This window comes from Schistocerca serialis, chromosome 4 (assembly GCF_023864345.2).
Source record: "Schistocerca serialis cubense isolate TAMUIC-IGC-003099 chromosome 4, iqSchSeri2.2, whole genome shotgun sequence".
Taxonomy (NCBI): Eukaryota; Metazoa; Arthropoda; class Insecta; order Orthoptera; family Acrididae; genus Schistocerca; species Schistocerca serialis.
Window position 1 is genome coordinate 310,019,833 of NC_064641.1, and position 27,396 is coordinate 310,047,228.

Consider the following 27,396-nt stretch of genomic DNA (forward strand, 5'->3'; position numbering starts at 1 on the left):
TAAGATATATACTGCTTACAGGAAAATTAAAGAGACCTTTGGAGAAAAGAGAACCATTTGTATGAATATTAAGAGATCAGATGGAAAGCCAGTTTTAAGCAAAGAAGGGAAAGCAGAAAGGTGGAAGGAGTATATAGAGGGGCTATACAAGGGCGAGGTTCTTGAGGACAATATTATGGAAATGGAAGAGGATGAAGATGAAAAGGGAGATATGATACTGCGTGAAGAGTTTGACAGAGCACTGAAAGACCTAAGTCAAAACAAGGCCCTGGGTACAGACAACATTCCTTTGGAACAACTGATAGCCTTTGGAGAACCAGCCGTGACAACTCTGCCGTCTGGTGAGCAAGACGTGTGAGACAGACGAAATACTCTCAGATTACAAGAAGAATAGAATAATTCCAATCCCAAGGAAAGCAGGTGTTGACAAGTGTGAAATTTAACGAACTATCAGTTTAATAAGTCACGGCTGCAAAATACTGACATGAATTCTTCACAGAAAAACGGAAAAACTGGTCGAAGCCGTCCTCGGGGAAGATCAGTTTGGATTACTTGGGAATGTTGGAACACGTGAGGCAATATGACCCTACAACTTACCTTAGAAGATATATTAAGGAAAGGCAAACCTACGTTTCTAACATTTGTAGACTTAGAGAAAGCTTTTGACAATGTTGACTGGAGTACACTCTTTCAAATTCTGAAGGTGGTAGGGGTCAAATAAAGGGAGCGAAAGGCTTTTTACAATTTTTACAGAAACCAGGCGGCAGTTATAAGAGGCGAGGGGCATGAAAGAGAAGAAGCGGTTGGGAAGGGTGTGAGACAGGGTTGTAGCCTCTCTCCGATGTTATTCAATCTGTATATTGAGCAAGCAGTGAAGGAAACAAAAGAAAAATTCGGAGTAGGTATTAAAATCCATGGAGAAGAAATAAAAACTTTGAGGTTCGCCGATGACATTGTAATTCTGTCAGAGACAGCAAAGGACTTGGAAGAGCAGTTGAACGGAATGGATAGTGTCTTGAAAGGAGGATATAAGATGAACATCAACAAAAGCAAAACGAGGATAATGGAATGTAGTCTAACTAAATTAGATGATGCTGAGCGAATTAGATTAGGAAATGAGTGAGGATATCAAAAGTAGACTGGCAATGACAAGGAATGCGTTTCTGAAGAAGAGAAATTTGTGAACATCGAGCATAGATTTAAGTGTCAGGAAGTCGTTTCTGGAAGTATCTGTATGGAGTGTAGCCATGGACGATAAAATGTTTATATAAGAAGAGAAAAGAAGCTTTCGCAATGTGGTGCAACAGAAGAATGCTGAAGATTAGATGGGTAGATCACGTAACTAATGAGGCGGTATTGAATAGAATTGGGGAGAAGAGGAATTTGTGGCACAACTTGTGGAGAAGAAGACCTCGGTTGGTAGGACAGGTTCTGAGGCCTCAAGGGATCACCAATTTAGTATTGGAGGGCAGTGTGGAGGGTAAAAATCGTAGAGGGAGACCAAGAAATGAATACACTAACCAGATTCAGAAGGATGTAGGGTGCAGTAGTTACTTGGAAATGTAGTAGCTTGCACAGGATAGAGTAGCATGGAGAGCTGCATCAAAACAGTCTCTGGACTGAAGACCACCACCACCACCACTACAACAACAACCACGATTCGCTATGGACCAGTCCGACAATCGACAGTGTTTAGCTGAAGATCTTTTCCTAATTCCTTCCTTTTCAGACTGCACATAAACGACGTTACAGTGGCGACCGAGAGCACGACCGCAATTAACGAATTATTCATTGTGTTGTATATGTAATCTTATTCACAATTGTATTTTACATGATGTTTCGTTTTCGTTTCATGTGAACATGTTAACGGAAAATACATGCAAATGAATGGAGAAAGACTATAACAATGAGAAGGATTACCTTGAGAAAGAATAAAATGCACTGTAACACTCTTTCAGTGGTAAAATTTAGTGTGGCATTTCGTAGTGGTTGGGTCTATTTGCTTGAGTACCACATTGCGTAAAAAAACTATTATTTAGACAACCTCATAGTTACTTTCATAGTTATTCTAATTTTGAAAATGAGTCACAAGGTGGCGGATATTCTTGACTGAGTGTGCATATTTTCCAGTAGCGATATGCAATTGTTAACAAAGAGATATTTTTAATCAATAATGTGTCCTGCACACTAATGCCATGTGTGACTTGTTTACTTGTTAACTGTATTGCCAGGAGCAGAAAATTTAACAAACTAACTTTAACATTAACATGGTAATAACTAGTCGCCAGGTTGCCATAATGGGGTCATTAAATAAAGAGACTGTATCACATCAAGTACCAGAAGGCGAAGATAACCTTCCACCTTCAGCAAGTGAGGCAAAGTCACCTGCTGAGAACGAAGCTGTTGCTGTGCCTATAGTAATTACACCAGATCCTATTACGCAGAAGCTCCGAAAACTAGAAACTGTGAAAGGCAGCATGAAGAATAAAATAGGTAGTTTGAAGTTTGAACAACAAAAGACGTAAAAATAGATAGACACTACGAGTCAAAAAATAGATAGTTTGGACAGAAAATGACAGTTTTGCTATTTAGGTTGCATGTGTTACCGAACAGGTAATAATCAAACTGAGCACTTAAAAATCGAAATTACAATCACGTAACCGAGTTGGAATGAAATGGCATTGAAAGTATAAGAAGTGAAATTTCAGGATTACCAGAAGGTGATAATGGTATTCCTGAATTGGTAAAAGGATTAATTGAGGACCTAAGTAAACTACAATAAGAGCAAAACACAATTAGAAGATCTTTCCATTAACACGAAAAGAAGATAAAAGACTCTTTAAAAGAGGATCGTTAAGGTGCGAGTTACAAAGGACGGTACAGCAAAGCATTACTGAAGTGCATACAAAGCAAAGCACTTTATTACAGACAATCAAGTACGAATTAGGACAAACACCTAAGACTGACATAAACATTGCCACAGTAGCAAGATAATGTGCAATCCGTAAGTTAATACTTAGCCAATATATAAATGGAATGGAATGTTGTTAAGAAAGAAGTAAGAAATGAGGCAGTGCCTGCATTTAGGACTACTGATATCCGTCACAGTGCAGGAGCTCCCGATATCATGTATACTGATGAAGCGGATAGTAGTAATCCATTGCTTCAAAACTTTATGACTAGGAGTATTGGGGCAGCACCAACTGTTTCTTCTGTTTTTCTAGAAGATTCACACAGATTTCCAAGAGTTTATCGCAGAAAAGAAAAGTGTACACTCGGTGATTTTTATTGAATCTTTCCAAGGTGTGCTATCCAAACCATGGTGTGACTACCAAAAAATTCAGTTCATCAGAGGCTTTGCACAAAGTGAGACTGCTCTCTGGGCAACCGAAACCGCGTAATGTTGTCAAACGTACCAAAAGTTATAGAATGCCTATTAACGAAATATTGGTCTAAGTGTATACAGAAAATATTATGTACGGAACATTTAAATCCTGAACCTTACATATGTTAAAGAAGGGTGTCTGAGAAAATATTTTAAGGGGTATTTAAACAAAACTCCTTCTTGGGATGAACTCGTACCACACAGAGAAGTATTACGCATTCTTTAAGGGAAACTACCGATAGATATCAGAGAAAAACTGGCCCAAGTGTCTGAGTCGAATTTGGAATACTTTCTGTGTGGTCTAAATTAAATTGATTTGATAAAGGAGAGCATAAGAGCTTATGGTAGTAGCAATAACTGCTACTGAAATGAAAATGGTGTGAGCCAGTGACGACGCCGCACCAGCAATACAATATTCACTAGCAGTCACTGTTGCTCAGATGTCAGGTAGTGAAGCGTCAAATGATAATTATCTGAACAGTAAAATAAATAGGAGAACCAATAAGAGGCACCACCCCAGTTATCAAAATAACTGAACACGTTCATGCAGTAACCATATTATTAATAACCATTGGAATGCTGATCCACGGAATCAGCCCCAGTTTAATGAAAATAATAATAATTCTAGTAGTTAGTGACATAATCAATGGAATCAGCAACACTTCAATGTGAATAACACTTACCATCAATTAGACTCCGAGCCGATTCATAATGCTGGAGACATGTTGAAAAAAGAATCCCATGGTCAATGTTTTCAGGTCACAGAGGAGGCACGACCTGTGACCATGAGTTCATCAGACTAAACTGGGCCTCATTAAGCCCAGTGATGATGGCCACGGACTTGGATTGCGTCACTTTAAATTCAACAAATATTAACCTCACTTACACAGAATGCAAATCTGAGAAAAGCTTCCCATGGGAGAACGTTAGAAAGAACATAAATTTACTCCATTGGCAAAACGGTGTTACTTAAGCTCACTATAAACCGTAATTACTGTTAAACAGGAAAAGGTAGTCAATCCATACAGGTTCCTTTCAAATAGCATGAATTACCCCTGAAGAAAGCTAGCTTTTAGTATATCCGTCAAGTGAGAAAGTAGGACTGTACTATCATAGGTATTAAAAAATGGCTTCACTGGCGTATTTGAGAAATTAATGGAGGTCTAAGAAGGACACAAGGCTTAATACCAATCATTCTTTGAATGATATTCTTGTGTTTACCTGTGAAAATAGGTACCACTGATTATCTTAAGATAATGAATGCAGAATATAAAGTAAAAGCAAATAAACAACACTATACTTAGGTGGATTAAATGATATCCAGTCCTACATCTGAAGTATTAGCGTTCAGTCTTTCTTTCTGGATGTAATTACTTACAGGTAACTAGGATCCATTGGTAACTAGTTGCTGAGCTTCAAAAGAGACATATTAGTGATATAAGTAAAGAGATTTATTATGACCACTGTAGTATTAAGACAAATTTATTGAAGGGGATTGGAGACAGTTGGCACAACCCTAACAAGTAACTAACTGCAGTCTGGTCGCGATGACAGGAAAGAGGAAGGAACGTATAAGTCGACCTTCTGTAGGATGTGTTACTTTAATGATGGATAGACGAATAGATTTATGAGATTTTGTAAGGCATGTAATCAGTAAGACAGATGTTATTGCATGTGAAACCAAATGAGTTACCCATCTTAACTGAAACCCTCAGAAATCTGATTAGCTGAATAATCATAGTACTAATGGAAGTAGTGTAACCTCCCCACAAAAATTTTTTCATGACAGAAATATTATTTACGAATGCCAATGGACATTGCGCTAAGTGTAACCTCTCCACTGAAATTTTAAAGACAGAAATAATAAATGAATAGGAGCCAAACGTAATCTCCCTAGCAATTAAATTTAATGACAATAAAAGTGTGAAAATCGCAATCTGACTCTGGTGTAAGCTCCCACAAAAATAATGAAAGTCAATTCAGTGATAAGGAAATCTCAGTGATAATAATGATTCAATTAAACCGAAATATCGGTCTTTGGCCCTGTGCAAAAATCAAAATTAAATTCTTACCTCATTGCAACACCTAGTCAAATTTCTGCTCTTGTTGTTGCGCACCGCTTGGAGGAACTGCATTGCAAATAATAATATTCCCTTTTTTTTTTTTTTTTTTTTTTTTGTAATCTAATTGAAAACTGAAACTTTTGTTTAGGGGAAGTGGAACGAAATAGTTACTTCAATTAAATGAAAATTTTATGTAAAATTGCTTTTGAAATCAAAGTTATTATTGGGGGCACTTGTTGAAAATTAGTTACAATAATTAAACTTTACATTATCCGATGATTATCTTAATTAACAGTATACCTCATTCAGCATCTTGACCAGTGTTGCCGACAGACCACATCACACAACCCCACTGGGCTGCTACCACTGACCGACTGCTCTGCATGACGACTACTAGCGTACTGCACGCGACGACTACTGACAGAGTACTGCACGCAACTAGACAGAGCTACAGACTCGCAACGACTGACTGACAGACTGAGAACCGCTCGCAACACTCGCGCGGTCAAGCGCATACTCTCTGGTCACAGATGCTACAATGCCTCGCCATCGCTGCTATGTTACATACGTGTTTCATAACCCTCCACTGGGGGGGCAAAAATTTGGCAGCGATGGTGAGTCATTTGGACTTGCCAAGCGCGGCAAAATTTTTCTTTAATAAACAAAATTCTACAACTTACAGAATATTTAAATGTTGTGCACACGCACTAAGTACAAAATATATCAGACAAAGACAAAATGTGAGTACAAAACATAGTAGCAAATCAGAAAAATGTATATACAAATTATTTGACAGATAACAAAGTGCACAGGCACTGAAAAAAAATTCTTTAGCATATTCAGAACAAATAAACAGACTGGCAAAAAATATTATGTCGACAAGTGACATGAGTGCACATGCACTGCAGTTGAGAACATATCAGTAATTGATGAAATGTATGTACAATTAGTAACAAATGACATAAGTGCATTCGCATTAAAGTATTGAATATACAGAATAGTAGAAATCATATTGAAAAATGAGAAAAGTGGACAGGCACTGAAGTTCAGTAGAAAACATATTAACACCTAACAGAAGTGCTCATGCACTGTAGTTCAGAAAATAAAAAATGTATATACAATATAAAAGACAAAAGTGCACATATACTGTACTTCAGAACAAATCAAAGAAAATGTCTTTAGCATTTTGGCAATAAATAAACATAATAGCAAAAAAATCATGTCGACCAGTGACATAAGTGTACTCGCACTGGAGTTTAGCGAATTGAAAAAATGTATAGCCATGAACATAAATAATGTTAGCAAAAATGATTTTCACTATTTGACAAGAATTAGGATAGGAAAGGGAAGGATTGCATCATGGTTGTAGCACTTTAGATTGCACACAGCTGTTTTGAAAGTCCATATCTTTCCACAGAAGTACAACACCAAGTGACACAACTTGAAGTTCTTTTCCCCTCAGAATTTATCAGCGTAGCCAAGACACTGAACTGTCGTAGTAATATTCCATTTTTTTTTATTTTGGCAGTATATTAGGTACACCAAACAGTGGGACCATAATAACGTCTTCATCGCTCACGGTGGTGGACAGCATGTCGTGTCAACACCACACTCTTACACGGCACATCAACGTAGAATTAGTGCAAAACCAAATATAGTGCTCCATGATCACTAGGATAAACAGGACAAATGGACATCGCAGTAATTCAGGGTAGTTAGCTCATGAGGTGAAGGACCTTAAGTCACATAATATTGTCAATTACAGTACTAGTTTGCGGCATTCATAGCCCAGTTATTGAACATTTCTGTACCATGTATGTAGTATTACAGAAAAATGTTCATTAATTGTTTTACATAGAATCAGTAATCTTCCTTTCCTAGTTACAAAGCATTATTAAATAATCGCATACTTTTCCAGTTACAAAGTATAGCATAGTTAATTAATCATTTGTCATTCCAATATAGTATTAATCATTAGCCTTCTAATTACAAAGCATTATGAAACAATCGCATTCATTTCCAGTTATAAAGTATAGCATAATTAATTAATCATTTGTCTTCCAATAGTAATAATCATTAGCTTTTTCCTAATCACAAAGCATTATCAAACAATAGCATAGTTAATTAATTATGTGTCATTCCAATCTAGTAAGAATCATTAGCCTTCTTCTAATTACAAAGCATTATTAAACAGTCACATTCATTTCCAATTACAAAGTATGAACATTGAAAACAAGAGCTAATTAATGGCATAATTAATAACAATTCATTAAGTGACACTAATTATTGGCACTCAGTGGCCATCAGGTATCGAATAGTATAAAGCATTGTTCCTCATTCATTATTATTCAGATCATTACGAAGTCATTATTAAAAATCAGTTAATTATAGTCATAGCATTAATAATCATGGGGATTATAAGTAGTCTCATTACAATAACAGTGGCAATTACTAGCCAGTTACTAAGCATTATTTTATATATATGTGTATTTTTGTTGTCTCATTAAGAAGTCAATACTCAAGTGACATACTATTCAGAGCTAATCAGTATTATTCAGAATTTTCTCAAACTGGTATCACTATTTGGGACTGTTAATACATTTTTTGTTAGCAATGCATTGCGTTGGGATCGATAATTAATTGCTGAGGCATAACACTTTTTGCTTTTGACCTATTGCTGCAAATGAGGATAGGTAGCGTCATTCGTTATGAGTCAGCTGTAGCAAGGTTATGTAACAAGGCAGTATATGTGATTACATTTATAAATGGTAAACACAAATGGGTAAAAAAAAATAAAAATGCAAGTACTAGAACAGGTATAATAAGTAACAGTTTTAGTAAGTATCATGACAAGCATCTCCTGGAAAAAATACAAAATGGATTATTGACCTGAAAGAAGAAACGCACACTATGCTGAAAAGTAGTGAACTTCGAATTAACAAGTAGTGAAATGTGTATAAAATGTGTTCCATAGCTGTCCTTTCCAAAACTTTCCGTCATCCTACTATGCAATATAACACCTGCTGTCAAAACAAACTGCAACAAATACTTAAATAACTACATAGCATAAATATAAAACTCCAACATTATCCTCATCTGTAAAGAAAAAACTTCATTATCAATCACTTCATTATCCATATTATCATAACTTCACTATTATCATCACCTGTAAATAAAAACTTCATTATTCATAATACCATATCCTTCATCATTATTCATCAGTATTCATTATCATCTGCAAAAAATCACTTCATTACTCATTATACAATTATTCCTTATCTCTAGCATATTTCATCACTAAAACTAAGATGTGTAGTTCAGTCTGACAGCCTGCATCAATCACCTTGTATTCTGAAAGAAAAAATTAGTTAAGACTGCTATTCTACGATGAGTATAGTATATTCTTGTTAATGCTTGTTAATCCTGATCCATTTACTCTTCCTCATAAAGTTATTGCATCTTCTTTCGTTTATTCCGTAGGTGAAATTCCCATTTCTGTTGAATTTATTTCTTACACGCACCATTTCTTACTGAAATTGATGAACAGAGATTAATGTCTTGCATTTAAATCATATACCCACTAAATAATGACTGGTTTATGGTAACATAATTAACCATACAGCATAACATGACAGAAAACGTAATATGTCAAAGGCATTGACAGTGTTCAGAGGCAAAATGTACAGATAATATCACAATGCAGCAGCAAAAATGTAAAACAGTCACGATGTTGAGATGTCATAAGGCAAAAAATGTCAAAGTCAACAGGTGTGTTATATCTTAACTATTTCACAATGCATACAAACAAAACTGGAGTACAATCATATACACAAAAAAGTGGAAAATGTGCACGGTCTGATGTGTAACGACAAGAAAAGCGACCTGCTAACCTTACCTTGCCGGGCACTTGCCAAGAAAAAATACGATAATCATCAGTAATTAGTCAAGTGAAATAATTGCATTAATAAATGACATCATAGTGTGTTGAATCATAAAGTGTCTTTATTCAATAAACGGTTTAATGTTTGAGATATGGTGGTTGCCTTTCGATTTTCTAGTTCTCAAAGTTTCGACGTGTACAACATTGGGGTGAGGGATGCTGCGAATCCGATATGGACCTGCGTATAGAAGTTCAAATTTACTGCACTTACCTTTTAATTTGCTGGATAAATAGTGTGTTCGTACTAATATTTTCTGTCCAACGTGAAAGTCTCGGCGTCTACAAACCTCTCTTTGCTGTCTTTTCCGGCGCTCTGCGGCACGTTTGATGTTGTTCAGCGCAATGTCAATTATTTCGTGGTGTCTTAGTCGACGACATTTAGGGAAGTTTACTAATTCTTTAATTTTGTTTGGGGGTTCAACGTTTTTCAGTATAACAGACGGAGATAGCATAGTGGATTCATTTGGAATGGAATTAATTACGTCTTGGAATGAGAGTATGTGTGTATCCCAATCAATATGTCTTTTGTGGCAGTATATTCGGCACAGCTTACCAATTTCTTTCATTAACCGTTCACAGGGGTTCGAAGAAGCATGGTACTTGGATATATAAATCGAAGAAATGTTTCTAGCTCGTAACATGCGTGTCCATACGCTACTACGAAATTGAGATCCATTGTCAGAAATTACTTTTATCACATGCCCTACATGAAATAGAAAATGTTTTACAAATGCTTTCGAAACCGTTTTAGCAGTAGCTTTACGTAATGGAGTGAAAGTAACAAATTTTGAAGTGAGCTCAACAGCGACAAAGATGTAGCAAAAACCTCTGTTAGTTCTCGGAATCGGACCAAAAATATCTACTGCGGCCATGTGTCTTAATTTAACAGGTATAATGGGATATAATGGAGGAATATGTGAAGTGGTGTCTGATTTAGCTTTCTGGCAAATTTTACAAGACGCTAAAACTCGTCGTATACGTTTCTCCATGTTAGTAAAATAAGAGTTCTGCCTCAGTATAAGAAAACATTTTCGTGCTCCGTAATGTGCGTAACTTAAATGAGTGTACCAGATTAATTTGTTAACCAGTTCGTCAGGAATGCATAATAACCAATTGTTGCTGTCAGGATGAGAGCGGCGAAACAGAATGTCATTGCGTACAGTGTAGTGGTTCCTAATCGTAACATTTTTCCTATCTTGCCAAAGGTGTTTAATTTCTTTCCACACATTGTCCTTATTTTGCTCTTGCGCTATGTCCTGTAGTGACGATGAAATAAAGTTTTCAAATGCGACTTGCTGAATGTACATGACACTGAAATTTGTTTTGCAGAAGTTGGTTGCTACGTCTTGCTGATTGTTGCCGAGAGAACGCGATAGTGCGTCTGCTATAACATTTTGTGTGCCGGGAATGTGAACAATCGTAAAATTAAATTCTTGCAAATAAAGTTTCCATCTACTTAATCTATCGTGTGTGAATTTAGCCGAAAGTAAAAATTGTATTGCTCTGTGGTCTGTGTAGACGGTGGTATGTCTGCCATAAAGAAAGTGCCTAAATCTCGTAAAAGCCCATACAACACATAATGTTTCAAGTTCTGTAACAGAATAATTTCGTTCAGCGGGTGACAAAATGCGACTTGCAAATGCGATGTTTTTTAATAACTGTTGAACCATCTTCTTCAATTTCCTGGAAAATATGTACGCCTAAAGCGGTGTTAGAACTGTCGGTGGCAATGGAAAAATTTCTGGTAAGATCTGGGTGCGATAAAAGTGGTGCATTCAACAGAGCATGTTTCAGGTTCATGAATTCAGAGTCTGCTTGCTTATCTCAAGACCAAATAGTGTTTTTACCTGTTAATTGACATAATCTGGGTGTGTCTAAAGCAGAGTGATGAATAAATTTACGAAAAAAGTTAATTAAGCCCAAAAAACTGCGTAATTGCTTCTTCGTCGTAGGAACAGTAATGTCACGTAGAGCTTGAAGTTTTTCCGGATCAGGTGCAATGCCTTCTGCTGAAATTACGTGTCCAAGAAATTTTATAGAAGTTTTGCCAAAGTGCGATTTACTAAGATTAACTGTAAGTCCTTGTGCATGGAAAGTTTGTAACAGTTGTTCAAGAATCATATTGTGTTCAGACCAGTTAGCTTCTGCGATAAGAATGTCGTCTACATACGTCGTAATTCTGTCTTTAAGTTCTGTCGGAAGTATTGTGTTCAAACCGCGAATGAAAGCTGCAGAAGAAATAGTTAAGCCGAACGGTAATTTGCAAAATTGATAACAGTCGCCAAAACAGAGAAAAGCTGTATATTTTCTACAATTCGGATGAAGTTGAATTTGCCAAAATCCCGATTTCAAATCTAATGTGGAATAAATAGCTGTACCATGAAATTTCTGTAAAAGTTCCTCTAATGTCTGTGGTCGATCTGTTTCGTTAATAATAATGTAATTAATGTGACGTGAATCAAGTACAAGGCGAAGTGAGCCATCTTTTTTCTTAACAATATGCAGCGGGTTTATGTACGGACTAACTGCTGGTTCAATAATTCCTTGATCAAGCATATCCTGCAATTCTTTTTTAACTTGTTCTCTGTGAATATATGGAATGGGATAATGCTTTGCTTTAAATGTATCGTGCTGTTTGACTTGAAATTCATACATAAATCCGGACATAGTACCAGGAATGTTGTCGAAAACTGGAGCTTGCTGTAAAAGAATTTTGTGTAATTGCGTTCTTTCGTCGTCTGTATTTGCACTGCTCTCTTTAACCTTATCAGAAATCAATTGCATTACGTCGTAGTCAGCTTCGTCTGGAGTATTATAGTTGTGTACGTACGTATCCGTGAACAATGTGGGATTACAGTCTATGTTACGTGTTGCGGAAATGACCTCTGTGCGGTTAATTGTTTGTTCTTCCGCAGACAATGAATGCTGAAACTCTAAAGCCAATTGTACATTTTCATCCTTTAACATTAAATAAGAATTCTGAAAATCAATGACTGCGTCGTGTTGTACCAGAAAATTCGTACCTAAGATAACGTCTGTTGTCAATAAAGGAACAATCCAAAAATTTGAGTGGAAAGTATGACCTCCAATACAAAATGATAAATGCGTCTGTAATTTAACGTCTACACCTTTACTCGATACTGCTCCTTTCACTTTTGTTTTGCCTAATGGTAATATCGGATACGTATTCTCTTTGTTGCACTCGTTGAAAGTCTCCTCATTTATTACTGATATAGGTGAGCCGGAATCGATTACTGCAGAGAATTTCGATGAACCAATTTTAATTTCGATAACAGGATGTGAAATAGTTTTCTGAACAAATGGTCTTTCCTGCAAGAGAGTGTCTCTGATGTCGTCAAAAGTAATTACATTTTCGTGAACAACATTTTGCGTGTCTGAAGTAGTGCTTGTATTATTGGAAGATGCGATCTGTACAGTATCTAGTCAGATTCTATCTGACGTGTTATTATTATTAGGAGGATTCTGTGGCATTTCTACTATTTGAACTGTCCTATTACTTCTTCCAGACGTGTTACGCTATGGATGACACCTATTGTCTGTTTCATTCATGATTATTTGTTGTTGCTGATGTTGTTGCTGCTCATAAGATCGACTGTTATTAAATGTACGCCGAGAATTGTGCTCATTATTTTTACGTCTGTCGTGATAGTCATTCCTATACGGTGTATTGCGATACGAGTTGAAATAGAGTGTTGTCTGTACGTAGTTATTTCTTTGCTGCCATGCGTTACCATTTGTTGGAGCTAGGACTATACGTGCACGCGGCGAAACATTAAAGCCTGGTTGACCTTGTAGACTGCATTGTTGGTTAGGTATGCTAAGCGGTTGACTTTCATGCTAATGTGGTGAAAAACATCTATTGTTACAAAAATGTGGTTGCGACTGCTCAAAATTTTATACATACTGATGATTACGATTTTATCTGTTATTAAAATTACGCTGATCCTGGAGTGCCTAATGAAAATTGTCACATTCGGTAAAATATTTCTCATATCGGGTTTTCTTTAGTCATTTTTCTTAATCCTAGATAGAGCAATAGTTAAAGAGCAGTTTTGATAGATATAAAGGATAGTAGAAGAAAAGGCAGCAGTGCAGAAAACTAAAGATGAAATAGCACTACTACAGCTCGGGGCCCTATGCTCGCTACGGCACATATTCATTAAAGCGTAATGAATCCCCTGAGGTCAATTACGCACTGCAAATAAATTTTAGCTTTTGTGTTACAGGCAATAGCGGTAAAATTTCAAAGGCAAATTGTTGTATCCGTGCTAATTCAAATTTCTTCATTACAGGCAATGCTGTTGTAAATACAAAAATAAATTGTCGCATCTGGTTCAAAGCTAGCTTCTGCATTACAGGCAATAGCGGTGAATGTACAAAGATAAATTGTCGTATACAGTGCAAAGCGTGAGCCTGCACGCTGTCATTATTACATTCCTTACATTTTCTTACAAATGCAAATTGCTCGAAATCTACGTTCTCGTCACTCAGTTTGATAGCACGTTCAGGTTTGTGTGTGAATCTGTTCGTCTGTGTCATTTCGGATTTCAAGTTGCGTAGCTTTTCAGATTTTAAGTCGCGTGGCTTTTCGGATTTTAAGTCGCGTAGTCTCAGGAAATTGTTCACATTATACACGCTGCGTGACTCTGACAAATGCTCGCAACGTGGCGTCTGCTGTATGTTATTAACTGAAGTGTTTTTCATTTCTGTTACTTCTTGTTGTAAATTTGACAACTTCCTACGTAACGTGTTGTTAGATGAATCGATCTCATTAATAGTCTACTGTAAATTTTGAAATTCAGGTGTTTGGATAAATGAAACCGGTGCAGTATCGTCTGATTTATTGTCATTAGTATTTTCGATGACATCAATACGACTGGCCAATTCATCACATTTTTCAGACAGCATTTTAACCTGATCATCGGTTTTAGAATCAGACGCATTAATCTGTTTTTGCAACTTACGCGTAGTTTCGCTCAGTTTTTTAACATCAGCTTTGATGACATCGCAATCCTGTGTTAGATCTAATTGTTCGAATCTATCTGTCACTGTTTGAATATTTACTGTGTGTGTATCTGTTTTTGATTTAAGATCAGAAATTTCATCCCTTAATTCCGCGTTCAATTGTTCTATGGTATTAATTTTGTTGGACACTGTAGTAATATTATTGTCTACATACGTTTTTGCTTTCGCGAACATTTTACGTTTGTCCTCTTGTCTTTGTGCAGTGATTGTTTCCATGACTTGTCGTTTTACTTTGTTTTGATCTTGAATAAATCTGCGGAAACGCGTATCACTGTTCTGTATGTGCTGATTAAAGCGCTCGTTAATCTGAGTGTTCTGCTGTTCGAATTTCACGTCTATCTTTGCGTCCATTGTGCGCGAAAGTTCTACCGTCATTACTTTAAACTCGTCCAGTAATTGTGCAGCTTTTTCAGAGCATTGTTTAGCGACTCCGCTAATTTCGTCTCTGAGTGTGTCTGTTGCGGCTGTTTGCATTTCTCTTAATTCCTGCGCAACAGACTTAATTTCTTCGCTATTTTTTTTTTTTTAACAAGCTTCAATTTCCACGCGCAACTGTTCCTTAGTGTCATGGCACTGCGCGGCAACGGCTCTAATTTGTTCACTAAGCTGTCTGGAATTGTCGTCTAATTTTTTATTAAGTTGTTTGAGATTTTCGTCATTATTGTCAAGTTTTTCATTTAAGTGTTTGTTATCTTCCCTAAGTTGTTTGAAATTTTCGTCATTATTGTCAAGTTTCTCATTTAAGTGTTTGATATCTACACTAAGTTGTTTGAAATTGTTGTCTGTTTTGTCACTTTGCTGTTGTAGCAAACTTCTCATAATTCGTACCAAGTCAAAACTAGCGTTTATATTCTCTGTGCTGTTTAGTGGTGGATCTGGAATTGTCTTGTTTTGCGTGACCATTTGGTCATTCTGTAATTCACAGAAAGGTTTATCAGTCGGACGTACACTGTCAGTCATTGTTTCGGAATTAAATAAATCCGTCCTACTTTGTGTGATCTGTTCATCTTCATTAGACAAATTTGTCTGCTCGTCACGTGAATTTACTAAATCGGTTGTGTTAAGCTCGGCAGCACTCATTACTATAGACCGCTCCGCGTCATCAATTGTCGTCAAATTAACAGACGAGACAATTGAGTTCGTTTGTTCATCATTAAGGTAAAACTCATCATTAGTGGTTGTAATGCACTGATTGTTGGTGAACGCAGGATTGTCATCATTACACTGCGTGTCACATGTCCTATCGGTAAAGTTGTTTGAGTCGGTAATTTCATTCATAATACCTCGCGATACACTATTTACAGTCTTTCGCGGCATTTTTACAATAGTCACAATTTTTTCGGAAAATAAATAAGCACAATGCAAAAGCAACACACAAATACAACAGAGCAACGAATTGCCGTTGACCTGTAGAAAGAAGGTCACAAGTTAATAAAAGCGTAGCGCCAAATCCTAATTATATCTAAGCAAATAAGAGCAGATATCTGACTGTTGCTCAAAAGACTCTCAACGAAATACGATCCTGGACTGGGTGTCGCCAAGTGTAACCTCCCCACAAAAATTTACAAGACAATATTATTTAAGAATGCTAATGGACATTGCGCTAAGTGTAACCTCTCCACTGAAATTTTAAAGACAGAAATAATAAATGAATAGGAGCCAAACGTAATCTCCCTAGCAATTAAATTTAATGACAATAAAAGTGTGAAAATCGCAATCTGACTCTGGTGTAAGCTCCCACAAAAATAATGAAAGTCAATTCAGTGATAAGGAAATCTCAGTGATAATAATGATTCAATTAAACCGAAATATCGGTCTTTGGCCCTGTGCAAAAATCAAAATTAAATTCTTACCTCATTGCAACACCTAGTCAAATTTCTGCTCTTGTTGTTGCGCACCGCTTGGAGGAACTGCATTGCAAATAATAATATTCCCTTTTTTTTTTTTTTTTGTAATCTAATTGAAAACTGAAACTTTTGTTTAGGGGAAGTGGAACGAAATAGTTACTTCAACTAAATGAAAATTTTATGTGAAATTGCTTTTGAAATCAAAGTTATTATTGGGGCACTTGTTGAAAATTAGTTACAATAATTAAACTTTACATTATCCGATGATTATCTTAATTAACAGTATACCGCATTCAGCATCTTGACCAGTGTTGCCGACAGACCACATCACACAACCCCACTGGGCTGCTACCACTGACCGACTGCTCTGCATGACGACTACTAGCGTACTGCACGCGACGACTACTGACAGAGTACTGCACGCAACTAGACAGAGCTACAGACTCGCAACGACTGACTGACAGACTGAGAACCGCTTGCAACACTCGCGCGGTCAAGCGCATACTCTCTGGTCACAGATGCTACAATGCCTCGCCATCGCTGCTATGTTACATACGTGTTTCAGTAGATGCTTAAACGTACTAAGTACTGAAATAAATATATGTCCTTTGGTCTGCAGCCTTGAACGTAGAATCTTAAGATACTATTCATTTACAACCGTAATACAAAAGTAATCCTCTAGTGGGATGTGAAGTAACGTAATGTTTCCAACTCAGAATCATAAAATGATAAACTCCTCTAATAAAAATGACCTGACTACTAAATTTTAACCCGCTGAATAACTGGGAAATTCTTTTGGTATAGACGTGACCATCTCAGATTAAGAAAAAAATCTGTGAAGGTACTTCAAGTAATCATAAATCATTCTATTTTTGTAACTTAACTGGTAACACTGTGATCAAGTGAACTGGTACAACATGAATCTTAATGAAAAAAGTAGTATAATAAGAAATGTGGCATGAAGCCGTTGGAAATAAATCATCCTCTGCTCAGTGGAGCTGAATTGTGGAATAGTGACAGAAAGATGAAGTGGTGGAAATTAATGGAAATGTTAATATAATAACAATGTGGTAAAAATAGTGACATTACTGACTGCCTAATCTACTATGTAGGGTTGTAAATAGTGCCTAGTAAGAATTTTAGTTCATTTGTGTTTAATTACCAAAATCAGTATTATCTTAAACGTCCAGAGACATGCCACTGGCTAGAATGATCTGCAACTTGCATGACCACCAAGGTCTTAGTGTTACTGGTCTGAAAGTTCAAGCAAGTGAAACACCTGGCATTCTGTTTTCTCTTTTACACACACACACACACACACACACACACACACACACACACACACACACACACAAAACTGCCTTGCCACAGTAATAACACTGGTTCCTGTCAGGTCACCGAAGTTCAGAATATGCAGCTCGTGGTCTTGTGGCTAGCGTTGCTGCCTCTCGATCACAGGGTCCCAGGTTCGATTCCCGGCCGGGATGGGGATTTTCTCTGCACGGGGATTTGGTGTTTGTGTTATCCTCCTCCTTCTCCTCCTCCTCATTATCATTCGTAACAGTGGCTACATTGGACTGTGAAAAAATTAGACTGTGTAAAAATTGGCAATTTGTACGGGCGCTGATGACCGCGCAGTTGAGAGCCCCAGAAACCAAACATCATTAAAATCATCATCATAATCATCATCGAAGCTCAGTGTTGTCGGGCTTGGCTAACATTTGGATGGATCGCCAATTTGGTCTGCCGAGTGCTGTCGGCAAGCGGTGTGCACTCAGCTCTTGTAAGATCAATTGAGGAGGTACCTGATTGAGAAGTAGCGGTGTTGGTCACGAAAACTGACAATGGCCAGGAGCGCAGTGTGCTGACCACATGGGCCTCTGTGTGGTCACGTACGGTGGCAAAAAGGGTGACGCGGCAGTATATATATATATATATATATATATATATATATATATATATATATAATGTGTGTGTGTGTGTGTGTGTGTGTGAGTAGCTAAATGATCATTACTTTACCTGAATAGTAATAACATATTGTAATGGTTCAGATTTATCACTTGTAAAGCTAATAAATAAAAAAAAATGTGAACGTAAAGTGCCTGCAGGTAGTTACGAGTTGAAAATATATTGCCAACTAGTGTTTCCTACTTACGTTCGAGAGATGAATACTCAGGCAAGGGATACTGCAGAGTTACAAGAGTGCACCTGAAATCAATAGATTTCGTGATGAAGTTTTTGATGTTTCTACTTAGTGTGAGACCATATTTTCACGAATTGGTTGTGTTATTACGTTGTTACGGTTATTGAAAGCAATTAAGCAAGACATCAGCCAGTGGCTGAGTGGCGTTGCCTTCGTCTAAATGTCTAACGAGGGAACCAAAAATTTTGAGAAATGCTTACATTTCGGTATTCTAGGACACGAAATATTACTTTCAAATTAATGTTTCATTCTCGCAGGACAGGGAAAAGGAAGTATGAATATGTAAATGTCACCTGATATAAAAATGATGTGTGAATTTCAGACTGACTAGTAATTAAAACACTAATGAGTGATGCCTGACCCTGTATAAAACACAGTATAAGTAAGAAAGAGGAACGCATAAACTTATCTGATGTAATTACGTTTATGCGTAATGATAATTAACCGAATTGTGCACATTCAAAACCTTTAGTTAAAATGAATTTATTGTGAAACAGTAGTAGGCTGTTATACGAGAAATCTTTGTCACGTACTAAAAAAAACTACTAGACAGTGGAAGTATATTTCACACAAAAGCGCTGGGAATGTCGGGCAGACAGATAGTGAATCCACAGAAGATCTCTCATTTCTGTTAATTGCACCTAAAATTGCGTTATCGTTGGGCACACACACACACACACACACACACACACACACACACACACACACACACACACGCACACAGAACCATACGAAAATGAACTCTAGGTATCTGCATAGTGGCCGGCTTGGCAGAATTACGCAACCAAGACCCGTAGCCACACAGTGCTGTGGCTTAAACTCGATAGTTGTCGGCATCGTGGTGCAAACGCCAATATCCTTAACGTTTAACGAACACACAAAAAGTGTTTAGCACTTGGCAAAATGACACTGAGAGACGCTGTGTGCTGTGATTAACTATTTTCAAACTGATCATAAACTAATAAAAATATTTAAAAACTAGTATTGCATCCCCCCCTAAATAATTTATGTGAAAACTAAAATTATCATGGTTATGGAAAAAAATTACAGCCTCACGTTAGACTCATGTGAATTCCTAATGAATTTCAATGTAAATTAACCTTGATTAGTTGGGGGTTGGGTTGTTTGGGGAAGGAGACCAGACAGCGAGGTCATCGGTCCTTGATTAGTATCAATCAGAAAAAACAGAGGAGTCGTGTTCAGACATGAACTTTTCTCTCAGGCATTGTCTTTTCATGTAACCACGTCTCCACAACCTCCTGCATGATGGATGGATGGCTGGATGGATGGATGGAAGGATGGATGGAGAGGGTTTTATGGGCGCACGACGGCAAGGTCTTCAGCGCCCGCTCAGTAACAGATTGAGACGGGTATCAAGAAAAGACTCAGAACAATAACATAAAACAGAACGTAAGACACAGAAAACAAGCTTGGAAAAATATGTGCCTCCCCACACCGAAGCGGGGACGAAGCATGCCGCCAGCAGTAAAACATGGACAACCCAGGAAGAAAGTGGTAGAGGGAGCTAAAACAATATAGCAAGGAAAAAAGGGAGGAGCCAGCCACTCTGCAATACACTTAAACCTCCAGCCTAAAAGTTTGGGCCAGAGTCCGGACACATCACAAAACTTTAAAACCTTAGAGACACACGCCTCATCATTAGCTAAAGCACAGGGTAGATCCCAATCAACTTGTGCTTCTGCCCTTTCATGCAGTCTGTTAAAATGTGCCGGACAGAGATGTGCACACCACAAGCATCACAAAACGGGGGATCCTCTCGCCGTAATAGAAAGCTATGTGTGAGAGGACAGTGCCCAATCCGAAGACGCGTGACGATCACTTCTTGCCGCTTGATCACCCGGCAGGAAGTACGCTACGGCCGAGTTGTTGACTTCACCAACCGCTGTTTATTGGCCGTCACTGCCAGCCATTCTTCCTCCCAAAACTCCATGCACTTCTTGTGGAGTGCACAAATGACTGCAAGGGAATAGGACACTGGACCACATCCTAGTCTCTGCAGGCCTCCTTGGCAGCCCGATCGGCCTGTTCATTGCCCCATATTCCTACATGACCAGGCACCCAACAGAAGGAGACCTCCTCACCCCGCCGTTGGAGCAAGTACAGTTGGTCATATATCAGCTGGACCATCTCCTCAGTTGGGTACATATTCTGCAATGATTGTAAGGCACTAAGGGAATCGGAGCAGAGGAGAAATCGATTGGCCCGAACACAATTCATCCACTCCAGTGCCTTCAGGATCTCGTGGAGCTCCGCTGCGAAAACGGTATATTCATGAGGGAGGCGAATTCGGGTAACATAATCAGGTAACACTACAGAACAGACAAGGAAATTCTCCTGTTCGGAGCCATCAGTGTAAACGACGGTAAAACCGTGATGCACATCTAAAATGTTAAAAAGCAGAGATTGGAATGTAAAATCTGGAGTGCTACCTTTCTTAAAATTTGTCAAATCTGCAATAAGTCTGGGTCTCCGGAGGAACCAAGGTGGAAGTCTGCTCCAACCGCGACGGAAAACATGAAGACCAGCCATATCCATCGCAGAGAGGCAATCCTGTTCGCGAATCCCATAGGGCCGCGTCGCTCGTTGCCGGTTATGAAATAGCCGTGCCAAAGGAAGCTGAGCAGCGGTATGGTATGCAGGTGTGTATGGTGTGGACAAAGTTTTATACGCCTGGCGCACCGTAAGTAGCCGCCGCCGCATATGAATGGCGGTTCAGTAGCCTCTGCACAGAGGCTTGGTATGGGGGACGTTCTGAATGCCCCAGTGGCCAACCGAAGCCCTTCATGGTGCACAACGTCCAACGTCCTTAAGTAAGAAGGCCTCGCAGACCCATACACCGTGCACCCATAATCGAGCCGAGATCGCACAAACGCCCTGCAAAACTGGAGCAGACAGGTCCTGTCGGCTCCCCATGTAATGCGCCTAAGACATTTTAAAATACTTAAAGCCTTAAGTGATCGTCGTTTCAGGTCTTTAAGATGAGGTAACCACGTAAGCTTCGACTCAAAAATGAGCCCCAGAAATCTCACCGTGTCTTTAAAAGCGAGGACAGTGTCCCTTATCCTCAACTCAGGAAAGGTTAAAATCGGGTGAGAACGGTGAGAAAGAACACACAGGGACATCGCGGTGGAAAACTTAAAACCACTTTTCTGCGCCCAGTCATCCAAACGTCTAAGAGTAATAAATGATGACTAACTGAAACCCTCAGCTGCCGACAGGTGTTGTTGATATACCTCGATGTGGACAGCTGAAAATGTGTGCCCCGACCGGGACTGGAAACTCGGGATCTCCTGCTTACATGGCAGACGCTCTATCCATCTGAGCCACCGAGGACACAGATGAATAGCGCGACTGCAGGGACTTATCCCTTGCACGCTTCCCGTGAGACTAACATTCCCAACTGTCCACAATTCTACATATTTAATGTACCTTATAGACATTTCCCCATTAACTCATTACCCGCGCACGCTTTGGCGATTCCCGTAAGAGTTTGTGCAACCTGTTCTCATTCGCACAGACGAAGGTCAATGGCTGGGTAGCCTTTTATTATATATTTATATATGAAGACAGCAACTGTCCTCGAAAGAACAGATTACTGTTGTTGACCGTGCAGCTTTTCCCTCGAATAAATGATGACTAACTGAAACCCTCAGCTGCCGACAGGTGTTGTTGATATACCTCGATGTGGACAGCTGAAAATGAGTGCCCCGACCTGGACTCGAGTTCGAATGTGAGTCTCACGGGAAGCGTGCAAGGGATAAGTCCCTGCAGTCGCACTATTCATCTGTGTCCTCGGTGGCTGAGATGGATAGAGCGTCTGCTTTGTAAGCAGGAGATCCCGGGTCGAATACCGGTCGGGGCACACATTTTCAGCTGTCCACATCGAGGTATATCAAGAACACCTGTCGGCAGCTGAGGGTTTCAGTTAGTCATCATTTATTCGAGGGAAAAGCTGCACGGTCAACAACAGTAATCTGTTCTTTCGAGGACAGTTACTGTCTTCATATATATATATATATATATATATATATATATATATATATGTTTAAGTGTATGTTGCAACTGACGCGTTGTCGTTGCAAGGCTTGAAGAAGAGTTAAACAAAGAGAAATCATCCACAAACAAGGATCACTGGACAGGACTTTTCACTATGGAGGTAATGCTATTAATAGCGATGGCAAAGACAGTCACACTTAAAACGCTACCCTGAGAGACACCGTTCTCCTGGTCAAAGCGGTCAGACAGGACGTCACCAATTCGGTATCTAAAATATCGTGGCGAGAGGAAACACTGAATAAAAAGAGGAAGACAACCACGAAAACCCCATTCGTGTAGGTGCTCCTGGATGAGACGCCTCCAAGTGATATCGTAGGCCTTGGTATCCTGTCCCGACGGCCTCGAGGTACCCTGTCCACTGATTCCTAAAACTTTTCCATGATGTTGCTGCTCTCCTATAACGGTTCCTGGCTGGTCTCGCAACCTTGTCTGCAGTCATTCTCTACCTCTACGTCGTCGGCAACTTGAACATCGCCAGTCCATCCCAGGAGTAAATAAAAGAAGTAACTCATTTAAGAAATCTAAAACTCTTTCAGAAAGACTATAGTAGTTAAATAATTTACGCACTTGCTTTAAGTTATCGAGTGAGCACAAACAATGAATGACTAACGAAGCGTTTATTCAAGTAGCTTATATAATTAACATAGAGCCCGTAAAAAGGTAAGAACTTTTAGTGTCAGCTGAGTGCTGTACATGATGAAAAAATTTTATCCGCTAATCATTGATGATGTATAAGAGACTTCAATTCGATGAAAAGTGTTCTAATTGATTTCAGCACTGTACTGTAACCATTCCCATATCTCAGTCAAAGGGGCAGTGGGGCGTCATAGTGTTTTCTTGAGTCTTTATCTCGAGTGATGAATGGTATTTGATCAAACAGAAAATAATACGTTTACAGCGAGCAAGAGGCTTCATGATGTTTAAAAGCTTATGTATCACAGAGTCATGTAGCCTCTTTACGCCACTAATGAATTTCTTTTTTCCATGAGTAAAAAAAGGATCTCTCTAAATTTTGTTACTTCACTTCTCTCTTTTTGTATGTAATTTTGGGAATAAACACAGCCTTCCGAAACCCCTTCATAAAAGAAGACGAAGGAAATATTCCCGAATTCGAATCAAGAACAGCTGCCAACATGAGTAACGTAGAAATATCCTCGGAGTAGTGAAGCAACTTAAATCATTTAATAAAAGCAAGTCAGCTGGTCCAGACTCTATACCAATTAGGTTCCTTTCAGAGTATGCCGATGAATTAGCTCCTTACTTAACAATCATATACAACTTTTCTATCGACGGAAGATCCGTACCCAAAGACTGAAAAGTTGCACAGGTCACACCAATATTCAAGAAAGGTAGTAGGAGCAATCCACTTAATTACAGGTCCATATCGTTAACGTCGATATTCAGCAGGATTTTGGAACGTATATTGTGTTCGAATGTTATGAATTACCTCGAAGGAAACGGTCTATTGACACACAGTCAACATGGGTTTAGAAAACATCGTTCTTGCGAAACACAAGAAGCTCTTTATTCGCGTGAAGTGTTGAGTGCTATAGACAAGGGATTTCAGATCGATTCCGCATTTCTGGATTTACGGAAGGCTTTTGACACTGTACCACACAAGCGGCTTGTATGAAATTGCGTGCTTATGGAATATCGTCTCAGTTATGTGACTGGATTTGTGATTTCCTGTGTAAGAGGTCACAGTTCGTAGTAATTGACGGAAGTCATCGAGTTAAACAGAAGTGCTTTCTGGCGTTCCCCATGGTAGTGTTATAGGCCCATTACTGTTCCTTATCTATATAAATGATTTGGTACAAAATCTGGGCAGCCGTCTTAGATTATCAACTAACAAAGCCATCAGGAGATCAAAACAAATTGCAAAACGATTTATAAAAGATATCTGAATGGTGCGAAAATTAGCAGTTGACCATAAATAACGAAAAGTGTGAGGTCATCCACATGAGTACTAAAAGGAATTCGTTAAACTTCGGTTACACGATAAATCAGTCGAATCTAAAGGTCATAAATTCAACTAAATTCCTAGGAACTGATATTGCGAAAAACTTAAATTGGAAGCAACACATAGAAAATATTGTAGGGAAGGCTAACCAAAGACTGCGTTCTTTTGGCAGGACATTTAGAAAATGTAACAGATCTACTAAGGAGACTGCCTGCACTACGCTTGTCCGTGCTCTTTTAGAATACTGCTGTGCGGTGTGGGCTCCTTGCCAGGAAGGACTGACGGAGTACATCGAAAAAGTGCAAAGAAGGGCAGCACGTTTTGTATTATCGGAAAATATGGGAGAGGGTCACTGAAATGATACAGGATTTGGGCTGGACATCATTAAAAGAAAGGCGTTTTTCGTTGTGGCGGAATCTTCTCACGAAATTCCAATCACCAACTTTGTCCTCCGAATGCGAAAATATTTTGTTGACGCCGACCTACATAGAGAGAAACGATCACCACAATAAAATAATGGAGAGCAGACCTCTTACGGAAAGATACAGGTGATCGCTCTTTCCGCGCGCTGTACGAGATTGGAATAACAGAGAATTGTGGAGGTGGTTCGATGAACCCTCTGCCAGGCACGTAAATGTGATTTGCAGAGTACCCATATAGAAGTGGATGTTGGTGTTGAATGTCTATGTAAGTGTTTTTCAGTAATAAGGAATGCGTCAGCTGACAGATATACCGTATCTCTTTATTTGTGTTAACTGCATGTGGACTTTTCACTATTTTTAGTAGCTCACCTTGTGGATTGACGGTGAGTTTCCTTGAGAAGAATTAACCGGCTTGTTGCGATTTGAACAGCCACCATTTTGGCCATCTCATTGAGATAATTATCATTTATATTTATTTCATAGGAACTACCTTTTTCATCTTAACGAAGACCGATGTAACAACGCGAACACAGATTGATCTGCTTACGATGTTGAAAATTCACGTTCGTAAAATTTTCAACCAAGTCAGTTAATTCCAAAAGAATATTTTGTGCTCATCTGTTTTTATTGTGGAGATCTCAGTATAGTTATCTCTTTCACCGATGTAAGAGCCGTTTTTGTGTGATCTGAAACCATGATTCTCTATGGAATCAATCTAATATTGGACAGTATTTAGCTAAAGATCTTTTCGTAATTCCTTTCTTACTCAGGTCGCATATACGCGATGCTTCAACTGGCGAAAATTTATCAATTTACGGCTACTTGGAGAACTTGTGTCGCCGCTTATTTAAAAAAAAAAATAATAAAACAGCTTCTCAAACGGAATTACGAGGGGCTGCGTGGAAAACGCCCCCCCCCCCCCCCCAACCACCAAAAAAAAAAAAAAAAAAAAAAATCCGAGAAAGTCGTTCGGAAATTAAATATATGATCTCCGGATCAATGACCAGTAACACCTACCACTAGACGATAAGCAAGCGGCATTTTGTTTGTTTTATCGAATGAAGAGAATCTCCAATATACAGTCATGAGATAATTGACTGAGCGCGTCCTTTGAGGAGATTAAGTACTAACGAGATATGACAACGCCAGAAGATTCAAACATACCACGGGGGACTCAATACGTGATAAAAACTATTGAAAAAGTAATTGAAATGTTGCTTTTTGAATAAATAATAAAATATGTCTCAAATGCTTAATTAAGACTAAAATACATAAAGGGTAAATTTTCTCTGCGTAAATAAATCTGTGATGTAAGGATAAAGGGTCTGATTTAATACGGGGGACGTAACTTTTCATTGCTCAGATTAAGAATGTTCCAGAGAAATATTTATATATTGCTTTGTAAAGCAAGTTGAAGGCAGTCGCCGTAATTTGTTTTCCACTAGATAAAAGCAGGAGCTATGAGCTCTCTCTCTCTCTCTCTCTCTCTCTCTCTCTCTCACTCTCTCTCCCCCTCTCTTGTTTTCGATGGCTTTTTCATAAACTGTAAGTGTTGCCCTCGTATCTGTAACTTCTGGTTAAATAATTACGTAAACTCTATTATAAAAGCCGTGTTTGAGTCAAGAAACCTACTTTCTTCTTCCATTAATCTCACATCTCAATTTATTATGTTGTATTTTAGAACTTCTTCATGCTGCAGCAAAGGAGAGTTGCCGACGAATTGTTTGGTGGCAACAATTGAATGCTACTACTGTTCAATTGACATTTCTTTATCTAACTTTTATTTCAGCGTCCCTGGGATCTCTTTTACACACATTTCCTATCAGTGTCCGGGCAATGTAAATATGCTAAATGCGTGATTTTGAGGTCGGCCACTGGACTATAAACAATATCGTTGGTCAACGTTCTCGTCGGTCTTACGGGAATCTGATGCTGGATTGCGGAATGTAATTTCATTATGAACAAGGAAAAAGTTCTATGCATCATTCTACCGTTCCAGGAGCTTTGCCACCAGTAGAAGTCATCAAAGAGTTTTATAATACTATACTATTTTTTAAACATCAGTAAATTATATTGGCGCAGCACAGTGTTGCTCGAAAAAAAATTTTATGATGTTAATTGATGTTTGTTTGTGCTATGTTTCATGGATCAACTGTATTGTTGGAGTCAAGAGCAAACTGATGACGGGTACACGAAATATAATGAAACTTAACTTATGTAATGGGAATTAAAGCAGACTCCAAGCAGTAACACAAAAAGGTATGGTTATCAATATGTTACCAGTTGCCTCTGTTTTTGTAGTCAGCAATGCGTAGCTCATTTAATTCATGCTCAGTTTTGGATTTCTGCATTTTGCGTAGTTTGCAATTTAATAATTGTAGTAGACGCTGTTACTAAATCCTATACTAAGTTGGCTGCATGCAAGCAATATGAAAACGAATGATAGCGGACTG